Source organism: Engystomops pustulosus, chromosome 4 (assembly GCF_040894005.1).
Source record: "Engystomops pustulosus chromosome 4, aEngPut4.maternal, whole genome shotgun sequence".
In the NCBI taxonomy this organism is placed as follows: domain Eukaryota; kingdom Metazoa; phylum Chordata; class Amphibia; order Anura; family Leptodactylidae; genus Engystomops; species Engystomops pustulosus.
This window is the reverse complement of record NC_092414.1, coordinates 194,589,137-194,597,018: the sequence shown is the minus strand read 5'-3', so window position 1 is coordinate 194,597,018 and position 7,882 is coordinate 194,589,137. Positions and strand designations below refer to the sequence as shown.

At 42.1% G+C, this 7,882-nt stretch overlaps 1 long non-coding RNA gene across 1 annotated transcript; it reads left to right on the top strand.

The window, feature by feature from the left end:
- The first annotated feature begins 4,884 nt into the window (after nt 1-4,884).
- On the top strand, nt 4,885-7,882 carry LOC140125745 (uncharacterized). Its single transcript, XR_011854719.1, has 3 exons — nt 4,885-5,041; nt 6,091-6,178; nt 7,782-7,882. It is a non-coding gene; the product is annotated as an uncharacterized lncRNA (long non-coding RNA).

Sequence of the window (7,882 nt, the reverse complement as noted above, 5' to 3'; positions counted from 1 at the left end):
GCGCTTCATACTATGCGCCTGCCGGCCGGGGGGAGAGCATTGGCGGCGCCCAGCAGAAGAAAGAAGACGGGCGCGGAAGCCAGAAGATGAGCCGCGCGGACATCGGGGGAGCAGAGCTGCACATGGGGCCACCGGAGGGTGAGTATATAAGTTTATTTATTTTTTTAATGCCGGGCAGGCTGTATACTACTGGGGGCAAGCTGTGTACCACTGGGGGCAGGCTGGGCTGTGCTGTATACTACTGGGGGCAGGCTGGACAGTGCTGTATACTACTGGGGGCAGGCTATATACTACTGGGGGCAGGCTGTATACTACTGGGGGCAAGCTGTATACTACTGGGGGCAAGCTGTATACTACTGGGGGCAGGCTGTATACTACTGGGGGCAGGCTGTATACTACTGGGGGCTGGCTGTATACTACTGGGGGCAAGCTGTATACTATAAGGGGCAGGCTGTATACTACAGGGGGCCGGCTGTATACTATAAGGGGCAGGCTGTATACTACAGGGGGCTGGTTGGCTATATACTGGGGGGGTCTGTGACCAATGCATTTCCCACCCTCAGCTTATACTCGTTTACTGACACATATTCAAGTCATGGTTGTTGTATGAAGGGTTAAGAAGTTTCAGTCAAGGAGCTCTGTAAACCTGGTTGAAGAGCTAAAGGAGTCCCAAGGGGACCAAGTTTGGTGGAATTGGTCAACAGCAGATGGTATCAGACTCCCCATGTGGTATATGTCATTGATTTGCAAAGCCAGTGCCTATTGGCGTAGGATTCTTGGATCTCCATCAGATCCTCCATCAAAATCAGTAAGCAATTTTTTATACTAAGATATCTGAGTAGTGTAGGAGGTCCAGTGCAGGATTGGTCGTCAAACTTTGGCTGGTCATGTCTTGAACCCAGTGCCCAACTCAGTCCTGGCATTGTCTCAATCTTAGGCAGTCCCAAAATACATGTGCCTTCTTCAGAAGGGAGACTTTGGGGAACATTTTTTGAAACTCTGTTCTATCCAATTAATATCTTATTGTTGGTTTCCTGATATGAATTATATATAGAAATAGATAAGTTATGTGAAAGTGTCATGTCTTGTTCTGTCTGGTCTGCTGTGAGGGTCCAAGAGTCCGAGATCTTTTTCCCACTTCAGAAGAAAGATGGGGTATAATTCTCAGGGGGAGCAAAGATCAATTGATATAGCAAGGACATTGTGCATCTTGTGTAGCCTGGAGAGGGGCAGAGGGATTCAAAGAGTATTCGCGATCTGTTAAAGGGAAGGGAAGATAAGTAATGAGTCTTTTGTAGACACTGGCAATGGTGGTAGTACGTCCAGAGAGGAAAGGGCAGCTTCACATTGCCAATAGTCTCGAGCTGTGAGGAAATGTGTCTCCCTGAAACTACTGGAGAAAATCCAGGAGTTCTGAGACACCTAGTATTGGAAACACATCGGGATGGAGCAGGGGTTGATGAGGAAGATGAAGAACAGCCAAAGGGTAGGGAAAATTTGTCGGGTGAGCCTGCCTAATGCGTCCTGCTGACCCACAGGAGGCAAGACAGAGGAATCTGAGTCTGACGCTGCTCTAGCGTCATCCAAGTCTTATATGATCCATGTACGTACCAGTCGACCACTCTAGTAAGGTGGGTTGCTCTGTAGTACCGTACGATATCAAGGAGAGCAATACCTCCACAACGTTTTCTATATAAGTGAGTAGACTACTTTGCAGATGTGGTCGTTTGTTCGGACAGGCAAACAACGCAAAAAGTTTATGGCCTTCCCCCCTAAAAAATAAAGCTTCCATGTGTGTAACAGGCAACAGCTCATAGGGTATCTGGTAGGAAAATTTACATAACTATGGAGGAAAATTGGGACTACCCACTAATACTTTTTCTTGGAGCCACAGGAATATTTTTCCAAAAGCTATAACCCGAATATAAATTTTGGAAGACTGTCAGCCGTTACCATTATCTAGAGTAAATGTGTGAAGTATTACGTAATATAAAGCATATTGAATCTTATTCCATCACCTATAGACAATTCAAAAGTTAGTAATATAAAATATAAAACATTATAACACATTTTTTTTCCAGAAAAGAAATCAAATAAATGCTGCTCTAAGGAAAAATTCTGCAGTGTATGTAAGTGTCAGGGTTATGTAAGTATAAGAGTTTTTTGTTTAAGTTATGCAAATGTAGTATATTTCTACTATCAGGATTCATGGTAAGATAGATGCTTGGGATAGATTATATTTGAATATTTTAGAGCAATTGTGTTGGGGCTACACAAGACTTGCTGAAAAACATCTGAAATATAAAAAGTAAGATAACTCCGATTAAGTGAACATAGAATATTTGATGGGTCTGATCCAAAGGGGTTGGTCTCCACAAGACATCAGATGGTGTCCTATTATTTCTAGAACCAATTTATTGTCGGGTTTTCTCCTTTCTACCTTTCTAGTGCAGGGATTCTACTGTGATGTTGTCCTGTGAAGCTATCCTGTTTCTTGACTTGTTCCTTCTGGTTGTCATCTGTGTTCCCATGTGTTCTCAATCTCCTGCCTAGTTCTGACTACATCTCTGTACTGCCCTTCTTAACTTTTGGTCTATTATATTGTTCTTCAATTGTCCTGACCTTGACTTGCTTATGACTACTCTCTGGTGCTTGATCTGTGTCTTGACCCACCATTGGGAGTAGCCTAAAGCCCAACCATGTAGGTAACACATGGATGCCATGACCTGCTGCTATTGAAGTCTCAGTGGCTACAGTTTCGACTGTATGAGTCAGAGAATCACAAGCTCTTGTCCAACACATTGATCCCCTTTGATTTCCCACAACCGAAGCAGCATAAAACCTTCAAATTTACTCTGTACACTAAGACCACAAGGTGCCAGATGTGTCCACTTTCTCTTTAGGAGATCATTAAACTTTTAATGTCAGATGTAACAATGGGTCAGCATATACTCTAGTAATTAAGGCTATAGAGAAATATGAATCTACAAGGGTTACAGTATTCTCTTTCTACTCTATTTTCTCTGCACGTCATTGGATATAACTGGAGCCTAATCACTTCTCACTTTGTACAGCTGGTATCACAAGCTCCGACTAAACACTCTCACACCCCTTTAAGCAGACAAATTTTTGGCCCCACAGTGCAGCCGGGACACAAAACTGGTGCATACACGTCTTAAATACATGTATTTTTCCAAATCTTCAAATTAAAAGTGTAGTGTGTATATGTATTCGGCCTTCTGTGCTGTGATACCACTTAATAAAATCCAGGGTGTCCAATTGCCTATAAGTCACCTAACTTTAAAATTTGCATTGTATGCAGTAGTGGATTATAATGTAGGCAGTTTAGGCTGTAGCTCAGGGTCCATGGCCACCCAAATCACAAACCAAATGTTACAGTATTTTTCGGACTATAAGGCGCACCGGAGTATAAGGCACACCATCAATAAATGCCCGCTAAAATGTCTAGGTTCATATATAAGGCGCACTGGAGTATAAGGCGCACCTGATTATAAAGATGAATGGCCAGCAGGTGGCAGACCTGTGCACAGTACAAGGCAGCTGTTGTCTGTAAGTATGGTTCATATATAAGGCGCACTGGAATATAAGGCGCACCTTTGATTTCTGAGAAAATCAAAGGATTTTTAGTGCGCCTTATAGTCCGAAAAATACGGTATACTGAGAAGGACCTTCACCCATGAAATTCTTGTACATTCTGTTCCTGCTCTCATTACACATGTACACAAGAGCCATTTCAGGACCTTTGAAGGTCCTGGAACCACAGATTGAAATCAGGCAGAGGAACACACCCTCCATTTCCCAAGAAGTTTGATTCTAGTACCATATGTAAGAAGTGATTCCGGACTTGTAGGGGCTATAATATTCATACAGCCCAGGGCCCATGGAGGTCCTAATCCACCCCTGACTGTATGTCATTCATCTTATCAGAATAAATACAGATGTTGAAAATGGCTGCTCACAACCAATGTGACTGAGCTTGAGCCATTCTGCAAAGAAGAAGGGACATAAAGTCAAGCATCTAGATGTTCAAAACTGGTAGAGACACCCCCCAACAGACATGACATTGGGGTATCACAGTCATTGCAGTGCAAAGTATTGACATATGTATGCCTCACTTTTCAGATTTACTTTTACTTCACAAATACTTTATTCTTTGTGTTGCTCTATCCCATAACATTTCAATAAAGTAAATTTAAGGAAAAGTTCAAGGGGCAGGAATATTTTTTTGCTAATTCATGACTCGCTTCACCAGATTTTCCGTAGGATTGTGAATCTATTTGGTTCAAATCAATGTTGCTTTAATTGAAAATTAAGAAAATTGAAGATTGAAATTCTTGTAAATCTTGTAAAAAAAATTTTGTTTTGTAAATTTTTTTTTCACAAATATATATTTGGTATTTTTTTGGTTCTCACTAAAATGATAACAACAGAAGTCTGGGAGGAAGGGGGAAGAGAAAAGAATGATATTTTTGAAAATGTGCTGATCTTTAATGCAGAAAGTTGCCTTAGGGCCCTTCTACACTCGCGAGTGTGATGCGATGAACTCGCGTCACACTCGCAACGCGTGCTGCTCGGATCGCGAGGCCCAAACGCTGTAAACCAGAACTTAACTCAGCATGTCAGTTCTGTTCCGGTTTGCAGCGTTCGGGCCGTGTGATCCGAGCAGAACACGTTGCGAGTGTGATGCGAGTGCGATGCAAGTGTAGAAGGGGCCTTAGACTTAGTTACCCGCCTGATCTTACTGCCATTTTTAGTTCCCCTTCTATCCATATCACAGTATCCTGTAGTACCTGTCATGTAGCCCTTGCAACATAGATGAAGGAGTAATAAATTTAATACGGTGCATATGTAATATTCTAGGGAAACGTCTGAATTGTACCAAGATCATCACTGATATTACAAAAAATGTTGCTGAAGATCTTACAGAAAATCTAGATATAGAAAATGATCTTGCGGGAGCAGTTACGGAGGCAGTAGTGTCGACTGTAGCTGAAGAAGCGTCAAAAGCAGCTGAAGATGCGTAAGTCTGGAGATAAATAATAATTCTTAAAGGCTACTCCTATATTTTTATTCTCTATGTCCTTTACAAATTTAACATTTGGTTTTTCTATTTGACTTTATTTTCCTGCGTCCTATCAGTGACTTCTCTTCAAGACATAATGGGGGAGATTTATCATCAAGTTTCTGAGGTAAAACTGTTCTAGTTACCCATGCAAACCAATCAGAGCTCAGCTTTCATTTTATAAACAGCTGTGGGGAGATGAAAGCTGAGCTCTGATTGGTTTCCATGGGCAACTAGAAGAGTTCTGTTCTAAGAGACTTATGATAAATCTCCCCGGATAAGTTATTGGAAAACACAACTGTAGAACCCAGTCAAAAGAACATTTTTACGTAGTCTTTAAAGTGGATTTATAATCAGCTTCAAAATTTAAAATTTTAGTCACCTTTATGGACTTTTGCCGTCCTACCAATCACAAGCCATACAGATAATACACTGAGCCAATCCAAGAGGGCATTTCCTGCTCAAGACAGGAACAGGAAGTATGGACCTGGGCAGATGATGGCCGGGCATTGACAAAGTCAGGATAGGTTCTATTAATCCATTTTGAGTCCTGATGCCACCGATGTCTGTCTGGGAAACTCTTTTTGTTCAATTAAAGTAGTTTCCCAAAATTTTGAAAAACCCCACAATGTCTGGGGCAGGGGTAAGAAAAAAAAGGATTCTTATCAAACTCCGCCTTTTAGTTTCATCATTTCACCGAAACTCTTAACTGAGCTGGTGCTGTTGGCGGTCACAGGACCAGCTGGGAGAAAACATTGGCCTCAGCAGGTCACAATGATGTCACTTTTGAAACAATTGCTGTCTGTATGAGATGCATATTTGTAGCTTTATTGGACACATGCCTTGCATTATGGGTACATTATATCGGCTTTATGTTTGCCGTCCCCTTTAATTTGAGTAATATAAGATTATTATACTTATTCATTCTCTGAAGGTAATTAATGCTTTTTCATCATGTAATCAAGCGTGCACATATGTCCATTGTCATATTTCAAATTTTTCTTTAGAGTGGATCATGTCATAGAGACAATAGAAGAAAACATAGAAGATAAAATGAAGAAGACAAAGGATAAAAAAGCTAAATAGGAATAGGAGGTGAGTATACTTAGGTGTTTATACCATGGATAAAGTGGTTAAGCACAATAACTTTGTGTAATAAGGATTCCCTGATGATAATCTGATCAGCTCCTGGGATCAGTTAGAAAACTTGGGCACAAATGTTTCATTCCCCTATAGCACCTCCGCAGGGGAAATTAATCATTACACCTTTCCTTAAAGGGGGTTTCCCACGAAAGAAAATTCTCACATCTCAATCCCCTAGTGATGTCAACACAATAAAGATCATTTAAACCCTCTACTTTACAATTTTACTCAGTGTTATTGCTGTTTTAGCTCCTATCACTCTTTAGGCTGCTCAGTGCAAAATCCCAGGGTGTGGGCAGGGCCTCTCTAAGCAGACACATTGGGGGTCATTTACTAAGGGCCTGATTCGCGGTTTCCCGACATGTTACCCGAATATTTCCGTTTTGCGCCGATTTCCCCTGAATTGCCCCGGGATTTTGTCACACGCGATCGGATTGTGGCGCATCGGTGCTGGCATGTACGCGACGGAAATCGGGGGCGTGGCCGAACAAAATCCCTACGGATTCGGAAAAACCGCCGGATTCGGAAAATCCCTACGGATTCGGAAAAAGCCCCCGAGCCGGGCTGAGTAAAGGTAAGTGCAGAGCTTGCACTTACCTTCACTCAGCCCGGCTCGGGGGAACTCCAGCGCGTTCCGATGCTTTTCAGCGCAGCAGCGCAACCTGGTGGACGGCGGAGGAACTACCTTAATAAATCCCGGCCGGACCCAAATCCAGCGCAGAGAACGCGCCGCTGGATCGCGAATGGACCGGGTAAGTAAATCTGCCCCATTATGATCCAACTAGTGCCTTATGGTTACAACGTGGTTAGATTATCAGGGTACAGGTGTAAATACACTTTCATCGGGCTTCTCACATTGTACTAGTATCTGACACATAAAAAGAGATGAGACAGATGCGAGATGCATAAGATTACACATAGGCTAACAGACAGAGGCTGACAGACTTTTACACTGTGAGCTCTGTACATCTCACAGACAGGTGCCCGCCTCCCCCTTCCTCCGAATCACTTATCTCCTTGTAGTTTGTAGTTTGCAGACCTCTCTCCTCACGATCTCCTGGCAGGAAGTGATCAGTGAGTATCTCTGTGCTCTGTGCAGGGGGCGTGGCTACAGACACAGAGCAGAGACAGACAGAAATCTCATATGCACAATCTCACACAGAAATCCAAGATGACAGACCCCGATCCTAAGTCAGACGTTACAGGGTCATGTCTAGGGGCAACTTAAATTGTGTACAGCAGGACTGATAGAGACAGATTGGACTTATATCTGTGAAATACTGTATTTTTGTTAATAACAGTGAATAAGAGAATGTGTTATTTTGTTATCCTGAGTACATATAAGAAACTTGTCTTCATGGGAATACCCCTTTAATAGTCTATTTTTACTAGAGGAAGTAACACTTTATTAAAAAGTGTTTTTTTTTTGGGGGGGGGGTTCTTGAGAAGGGGTTTTTTGAACCTCTTTTCTTTGGATGGAGGATGATTGTCTTTGCTGGAACGACTCTTTTATACTTTTATATATATGATCATATATTTTTTTCTATTTATTCAGGTACCTTCAATATACAAGCAGAGAGTCTTCCAAAATTTATCAGAGACTGCAAAACTCCCAATCACATTTATGAACATGGATCTTCTAACAAATAAAGAGAA